The sequence below is a fragment of the Pempheris klunzingeri genome, chromosome 19 (assembly GCF_042242105.1).
Source record: "Pempheris klunzingeri isolate RE-2024b chromosome 19, fPemKlu1.hap1, whole genome shotgun sequence".
NCBI classification, from domain to species: Eukaryota; Metazoa; Chordata; class Actinopteri; order Acropomatiformes; family Pempheridae; genus Pempheris; species Pempheris klunzingeri.
The window spans coordinates 5,777,788-5,786,953 of record NC_092030.1 but is presented as its reverse complement, the minus strand read 5'-3'; positions in this window follow the sequence as shown (position 1 = coordinate 5,786,953).

Here is a 9,166-nt window from a genome sequence, read left to right as displayed (position 1 = left end):
TGGGCCAGGCTCAGCTTCACTAGCCTAATCACACACGGAGCAGGTCGATTGGAGGACTTAGCCAGTGGCGCTCTCCAATGGCATATGTTAACATGATTCTCCCTCTCGCTCGCTGTTAAATAGAATTTAAAAAAAAAAAAAGCTGCACCTGAGATCCTTGGCCATTCAGAGCTAAAAAAACAGGGATTGTTTTAAACATAGCCTGAGGTGAGAGCGAGATTCTCCGCTCCGGTAACCTGAGTGAGCTGGAGGCGGGCGGCTGAGGACAAGAGGGGCAAACAGGATATTTATCCTATTGATTTTCTAAAGTTGAAACAAGAAGATTTAGGGGGGGCTTGACTCTTAAAATTCCCAAGGAGCCGCTCACTTCTCAGCCGCATGGCCATGAACACACACACACAGACACAAACACACACACACACAGAGCATCCTGCTAGTGAGAAGTGTGCATGAGGTTTAGGGGCCTTGAGCTGCAAAGCTGTGCTGTGCTGTGGAATGATGTGCCCCAATGTGTGTCAGAGGAATCATTATAGCTAGTGCTAGAGCTGAAGCCCGCCTATGGTGTATGACTGGCGTGTGTTTGTGTGTGTGTGTGCGAATGTGTGAGTCATGTAGCAAAGTGGAGGTGTGAGCAGACAACAGATGGGAAGGGCCTCAGTGTTGCAGAGATATGGCTTTTGTCTCTCTTGCTGAAGGGAGAAAACCAGCAAATCAACAACAAACGCACTGTGAAGGAAAATGTGTGGGAATGTGACTCAGCACCTGAAAGTCTCCTGAAAATTTACAAATTCAGATGACAGGTTCACACTGCAAGGACTAGGAAAGTTTCCCTGTTGCTATATTGAGAATGTTACATTTAGTCACAAATTGTACTTAAGAATAATGATCGAGCTGAAAATGGACAATTTTGCTCATTTTCAGTTGCAGAGCAGTTCACTTCATCTTAAGGTGCAGAGGTGCAGATTTTTACTTCAGTTATTTGTGGATGTTCAATATCCAGTTGAGTTTCTCCATAAACAATGTGAGGTGATTGTCAGTTGGAACACTTCAAGCCTTGGATTGACATGAAACTCTCCGGGTTGAAACGTTAGCGAAAAAGATGAAGCTACCTGATTTAATAAAGGCTTCAGTAACTATTATTCAGGAGATTCTCAACTTTGTAGATTCTCATTTTTGCCTAAATTGCTGCATTACTCTACTACAACCCATTAAAAAAATGTGCATTGACACTAAATCCTCTGTGAGGAATGTGGAGCTTTTAACACAGAGATTTGATGTGTCAATTTGAGTGTGTTGTAGTTCAGTAAAAGTCGTAAAAAACCAAACTACAGTCAGGTTTCAATGAGTCCATGTCACATCTGGCTCCCTGTACCGCAGCAGACCACAAATTTCTCCATAACCAGCTCCCCCTCCTACCTCACTGACCTTCACCATGGCCTCACTGTTCTGCCAACACCAACCTCCCATCTCCCCCCTCCAGGACCATCATCAGACCACCTCCCCACCTTTTTAAAAACACCAACTGATTTTATATGCATCTCCTCCGTCACCTGTCTGTCCCAGAAAACACGAACTGATTTTCAGGCCAAAAAACAAGCAGATGTCCAGGTTAAAGGCAGGCTGAATATGGTAAAGTGAATTGGAGTTAGTCAAATAAATTCTATTGAAACAAATGTTATCTCGACATCTTCTTGACTAATTTGAGATTTGATTCCCTAAAGTTACATGGTTTGTTACTGCCACCAACTGTCAACAGGAGGATAATTTGAACTAATGACAGAATGTGGAGGGACCCACTCATAAAAACGTATCGCTTCATAGTGCTGCTTAATCCAGATGGTACCTAGAAGTGCTCTATTCATTATGTGATTTTAGGATGTCCCAGAAAAAAGTTGACAGTCGTGAGAGAAAGGTTCACTCCCTTTCTCTCTTTCTCTTTTCTCTGGTCCAGTTTTGCTCCTAGATAGCACTGTAAGACATGCAATGGCTGCAGTAGAGCTTCTGCAACCAAAGACAGGCTTCATCACAATTCTGACCAATTTCTACCAAATTCTTACAATGCGACTGGTATGAAGTGACACAGAACACACTTGTCAAGACGCTAAGGGCTCACAGACACACACACATTGATGCAACACTGGAATGCATCTATTTATATTAAAGGCCATTTCTGAATAAAGTCAGAACAAACAGCCAAAGCTTGTTTTGTTCTGTGGCACGCTTATGTTTACATTGTAATTCTCTATCATTTATCAGGTATTCATAACACAATCCTCAAAAGTGATATTGTACAGTCTGCCGCAGATTGAGACCATGTGACGCAGTATGACATGCAGTGAACCTGTGGGAGCGCACAGTGTGTCAAGAACTCAAGAACCCCAACTTGAACTTGAACCCCAAACATGAAAACTAAATGCCTTTTGATCTGGAAATTACCAAAACCATGCTGCAACATTAGGTCATTTTGAGCTTAGTTAGTAATATAAACAGTATCAAGTATTTTGACATAAATGCTGATAATAATTACAGTCCATCAGACAAGTCACAGGCCTGTAGTCTTGGCTGCAGTCGTCTGTCTGCGCTCTCCAGCTGCTCCTGTTGGACCTTTCGGGTCAATTGTCGCCCGCCGGTCACGACTCGTGACTCCTCAGTCATGCTCACAGATGATTGCTGATCTCATAGGTGGAGAGGAGGTGCTACGGTAATTGTTCTTTGGAGTGCCCCAATTATGCCAATAAACGGCCCCTCAGTGATGAGGCTAATGGCGAGAGACCTCGTTTGCATAGCATTATCTTAATTGAGCCCGAGGCCTGGCATGAAAACAAGCCTGCGATTATGTTACTGATGGATGGTGGCGATGGTCCGGCGGCAACCATTTACCCGACAGCTATATTAATTAACAGCTATCCAGTTACATGGCTTTAACAGGGATGAATAAGTTAACATGGTGACTGTGACGGCGGTGGTGACAGAGCTCCTGTGCTTATGTGTGGACTTCTAATGGAGGAAACACACTAATACGGGATGTGTGTGTGTGCGTGGAAAGGGATGCTAAAGAAGGCCTGGCATCAGATCTTATTACCCATTTCCTAAAGGAGGAAACCGAGCCAGCATTAGTACCAGCCTTTAAATAAATCACCACACAAAGCCTGTACTAATACTTTTAATCGTGAATTAATTACACACTCATTGCAGGGAGAAAACCCATAAATGTTCCAATATGCTCCGGCCTGATATCTTTATTGCTCAGTATTTCAGAGAAATTACAGCTCCAGAATGTGTCGTACACGATGTGAAGCAGGGACTTGTTGTGGATCAACCCTCAGACCAGAACTTGGACTCACACACGCAGTGTCTCTTTGGATCAGGATGGAGTTTTAAATGAAGTGGGCCAGCCAGGTAGCTCTTTTGTTATGTAAAGATCTGCCATGTGATCCGGCAGGATAAAAGAGGAGAGAAAAAGAAACCGTTCAGATAAGCTTCCCCTCATCAGATAATTAAGGATGCCTTCGCTCCAGTTTCCCCTTCTTAGCATAAGTATCTGATCAACTTTCAGAAAGCTCATCAGTCAGAGTTGCTCCTCGGAGCTCCACTCCAGGTGCTTAAGCAGGTTCCTCCAGGATCTGTCTGCCAGAGTCCAGCTCTGCACCAGGGGGTCTTGGCCCGCGGCTCGCCCTGCAGGACCCAAATACATTTGCAAGAGATCAATTATTCCACTAGATGCAGCCAATAGGCAGTTCAATGATAATATGTTTTGTTTTGTAACATTGATTGTTTATTTTATGAGTAACTTTTGTCTTGCTGCAACTATTTTTCTTTTATTGATTTATCTATTGATTATTTTATAACAAATCAATGAATCTATAAAATGTGAGAAAATACTGACAAATGGCCATCACATTGTGATATGTACAGATCACTTGCTTTGTCTGAACAACCCGAAAGAATTTACATCAACTACAACTAACCATCATTTTCATTAACTGTTTAGTCTGTAAGAGGCCAGGGGAATATGTCCTTCACGAGATATCAAATTTACAATGATATAAAACAGGAAGAAAGGGAATTTCTCCTATTTGAGGAACAGAAACAAGCTAATGTTTTGGCATTTTTGTATTGATTTCAATGTATCAGGTCATCATTTCAGCACTAATCTTCTAATTCAACTGGGTGAAGAGCTGCAAATGTGCTAATGTTGTCCATCTTTACTGGACAAAAGACTTTTTAGATTAATCAGCTAATCGCTTCATACAGCTACCCTACAGTATGTGTAAATCAGTTTTCAGCCACAGTTTCCCAGCTGCTGGTGTGCACCGCCGTTTCATGGGAGGGTTTTTTAGCCCATGTTGTCTCCTTGGATGTCACAATACTTTGCCATGCCGTGGTGCAAATGAGCCATGCAAATGAGACAACAGAATTATGAAATGGTTCCTTAACAATATGCAGAAGAGGTCAACAAGCCGCTCTTGGCTACAGGCTACAATAAGTGAAATTAATTACTGTTTGTGCTGCCATCTAATTGCAGCCTCTCAATGAACGGCTTAGACTTTTTTTTCCTGTTACATTTTCCCACCTCGACACCCCTTTGCTCCTTGTCAAAACTCTTCCTCCACCTGTCACAGTGTCTGAGTTTTGTGCACGGCCGCCCACTCCCCACCCACCCCCATCCTCCTCATCCTCCTCTCCGTCGCCCCCTCCCTGCCTCCCCTGCTGCCAGTTTTTAACTACACTCCACTCTGGCCTCTGCTCTACTTGTTACAGCCCCAACACGAGTGCAAACAATCAAAGTCTTTGGGAACGCTAAAATATGCATGGCTATCCGTGACAGACAGATAAAGCAGGGCAATTAGCCACGTAATCCTAGAGCATCGTACGAAATAGTCCGCCTCAGCTGTCCTCCCTCCCCTCCTTCCCTTTACTCTCTTGGTCTCCATTAGTTAAATGTACTCTGTGTGTCGGCTCCCCATCAAATCAAGTAACACTTCCCCTAATTGGCTTATAAATAATACAGCAGGGCCTACATTATAATTTCATCAGTGGTAAACATTGCGGGGGCAGTTGGTAAAGAACCTATCCCTCATTAATTTCTTAATTTGGGTAGATGGAACGAAGGGGAAGTGAGGGAATGAAAGGTAGAGAAAGAGAGAGAGATGTGGAGATCGGATGAACGGAGGGACTCGTATCACCTCAGGCAGAGAGAAAGAGAAAGAGGGAGAGATGGTAGAGAAACAAATTTACAAGGGGAGGAAGATGCTACAGCCGCTGCTTTTGTTAAGAGATGTCAGATATTCAATCCAGGGGTTTTGTCAGTACTCCTGTGCAGTAGGTGATGAGGGCCCCACCGCCCCCATTTTACACACAAATACACACAAGTAAACACACAATCTCTCTCCCCAGTCTCCTTCGTTGTTCTTTTTTTATACCGCCTTAATGAATATTTCATAACGAGTAGCATAAATATTCATTCTAATGGTTTTGCACATAGTTATTACCGGTATTTCCTTTTTTAAAAAAACAAACAAAAAAAACCAAAAATACTCATTAGAAATTCTGCATAACCAGGCCCTGAAATAATTTCTTTTGCTCTCATGCAGACTGCACAAGATAATCTAGATCAACTGCTCAGGCAGTATTTCAATAATAAGTCACCACAACTATTATGAAAATCTTCCAAAAACATTGGGTGTTTGTCTTATGTCAGCTTTAAGGTGTAATTATTTGCATGTGTAAAAATATATTTATCTATGGAAGAGGCAGAAAGTTCATTTTTAATTTCAGTCGTCGGCTGCAATCACAAGACAAACCGGAGAAACTCACAGAGATTGCCTGTGTGATGAAATCCTTTTTGTAAAAGGCAATAGGTCTGTAACCAGCCTTCCTCCCTTTGGCAGATAAATGTCACCCAAACCTGCTATTATATTGCATAATGCACTTTTAAAGGAATTTTACATGGCCTGTGATAGATGCTGTGAAATATGAGGTGTGAGAATTTGACATCCTCTGATCTCTGAAAGACAGATATTAAAGCAAAGTCTCAAATGAGCCACCCCCTCCCTCCCCACGCCCTCCACGCTGCTTTCTCTTCCTGCTTAAATCTGGAATATAAAAGGCACAGAGAGCCCTTCAGCCTTCAAGAGGAAAGTTAAGCGCTTCACATTCTTGGTGAGATTTTGAAAATGGAGCCACCTGAAGGCAATCTGTCTCCGCTGGAACCCCAACTTGTCACAGTTACAGAGAGCTGTCACTTCACGGTGCCAGCGCTGATGGAGACAGACATCCATCACCCGCCGCGGTTACGAACACACTAAACGTGATGTCTTGCAGGCCTGCTGAACATTATGTTTCATTTCAGAGCTGCAGAAAACACGCTCAGGCTCAGTCACCACTGCTTTCAGTTCACTTATGCCTGTCATCTTAAAGAAAAAAAAGAAAATATAGTTGTGAAGCATTAAAGAAATAACTGTCCACCAGTCACTACTTCAATCTTTTACTTATTTACAAAAGTTCTTCTTGTCACAGCTTTAAATTATGGGTTCATATGGCATCAGTAATAAAAATCCCCAACATTGGTGACCCCCTTAAAACAAAGCTATGTCTACTTGTGACCTCTCATCTGCACATGTCTAGCTGTTACGACCAGTTCAGTCCATTTCAATCATTTTTAAATGGGAAATTATCCAATAATTCACAAGGAAAAAAGCAAAGATTAGTATCTGAAAGTCTGAAAAACTAGGCATAATTTGGTGTAGCAGAAATATATTTTTTATTTAATTTAAGTTAGATAAATCTTGTGGGTCATGTCTTGTAGACATTTGGTACATGTTGGATTTACAAACTAGAGACAAATGTCATTGATTGATTGATGGTTGAAGTAAACCTGAAGAAGACATTAATGTGTAGAATGTAGCCAGAGCCAGTAAGGGCCTCTTTTTGACCCCCATTAAAAATTATTCAATTATTTATTATTTAAAGTATATATTAAAAGAGACTCAGAGCTGTGTGGCTGTTGTTTTATCAGATCTGTAACAACAGCTTGGTTCAAATGTTGTATGTATGGAGGTACATTTGTTTTCAAGGCCTTAAACCAACAAATGCACAATTAACAAAATCTCCACAAACTATTTGTCTCAAGGTGAAATTGGAACATTTGAACCCATCAAGAGCGGCTTTGTGTGGTAGGTAATTCAGCCTTGGTTGTGGTTCAATAGGCTCAATAGGTTTTTATCGGGCGCATCAGTTTACACACAATAAAACATGGGAGGCTGCACAGGCTTTGGTGTAGCTTAAAAATGCCTCAAAACTGTACTAAAGTTCAGTACTCGAGTAAATGTACTCAGTCACTTCCCACCTCTGAAAGTGAGGGATGTTTTGCTAAACGTCAGAAAAGGTTAAACCAACCATACGCATACAGCGGCCCCTCCACTTAATTACAGCAGAACCAGAGGAGACAGGGAGCATGTTGAGAATGAGCTTAATTAATGTAGCAGTAAAAAGTGGCCCTCCCTCTCCATGTCCATTCTGCTGTTCAGTATTAGTTCCACTTCAGTGCTCTCAAAGCCAGGAACAAATAGTGACTCTAATGATGGACATACAGCCCCCCCACCCCTCCTCCTCCTCACACACAACCCCTCGGCTGGTCTCGGGTCACCGCCCGCCCTCCCTCCCTCCGTTCCCCAGGGACTGCAGAGCGGGGGAGTCAACCAGTTAGGCAACCATGTTCACCCCATCAGTTCACAGAGAGCAGAAGACAACCTCACATACTGACTTCATTAGCACTGACAAGTTCGGGGGGGATGCGGCTCAGTTTAGAAGAGTTTCGAAACAGAAGAAGCCTCGTGGGGGCGTGGAGGGAGTCAGCAGCTGCACTCAGGCAATGATGCAATTCCAGATTGTCGTTGTGCCAAAGTGTTTACTGTGGTGTATTTCTGGGCTCTAACTTTACAGACAGCCATGTTTATTTCACAGCTGAGGGGCATTCTGCTTCCTGTCTGGAGGCTGCACAGATGCAACTACTATAAAGAATCACACAATTTCCGAGGTCACTGGACTTTGTCAATAGGTCTCGTAACTTTTAATAAATACATTTTTCTGAAATCTGTATAGTTAAAGAGAGAAACATCAACAACCACTGATGTTTAACCAGACGTTCAACAAACTAATCACCTCACAATTCAGTCCAAGATCTCTTGATGGATAAAATAACTGGACAGGAGTTTTACTGATCCTGCAAATTAAACACACTGATACACAAATCCTATAAATATTCAGTATTACCATGAAGTGTTTCCTGCAACACAATGTCGCGATCCCACCAGGTGATGCAGTCACGTCTGAGGCAGTGAAGCAGCTGCCATGTTTAACAGTGTAAATTGGGATATTCTGAAACAACAAAATGAATAGATACTCTTGAGAGAATACAGTGGGACATATCGAGTTCAAAATGTAGTCTAAACAAAACAAAAGGAATATCACATGAAATTAAGGTGTGAAAAGGTGGCATGAATGTTTTATGCCATCCAGCCACTGACATAAAGGATATAAATATTGTATGCAAAAAGAAAAATCCCCCGTTTGAAGTCTTGAAAGCAAAGACAGTGGGAGAGAAAGGGAGGGGAAGCAGGTAATTACTAGTGGAGCTGCTCTTTGACGGATTATTATACTAAAGCGGGAGGAGGATCAACCAAACACAGCTAACCTCTGTAACAGTACTGGTCTCCACCTATCAGTGACAGGAACATTACAACCTGAGGAGCCACTTCCACTTGACAAACTGTAACACGCAGCACCAAATCCCCAGGCTGAAAAAAAAGGGAGCTGGCTGACATGAAGGCACCAAACACCCACCACAGCCAGGGCTGATGAAAAGCTTTTAGTTACTTGAACTTTTCAGTTAGCTTGCTGTGTGAAACTTGTAACTAAACTAAGGCAGGTTTAATGAAGTTCTGAACTCTGCTCTTTTTTTATTTTTTACAAAAGTGAGTTTATCTAATATTTTTCACATTTCAGGTGAAATCTTTGCATTACAAACTATGAATTTACTGTGAGACCAGGCTCAATTAACAGCACTGTTCAAAAGGATTACAAGTAGTTTTAGTAAGTCCTGTAGTTGAGTAGTAGTAGTGGTAGTAAATTACCTACAAGGATATTGTTTTTACTCTTGTCCCTG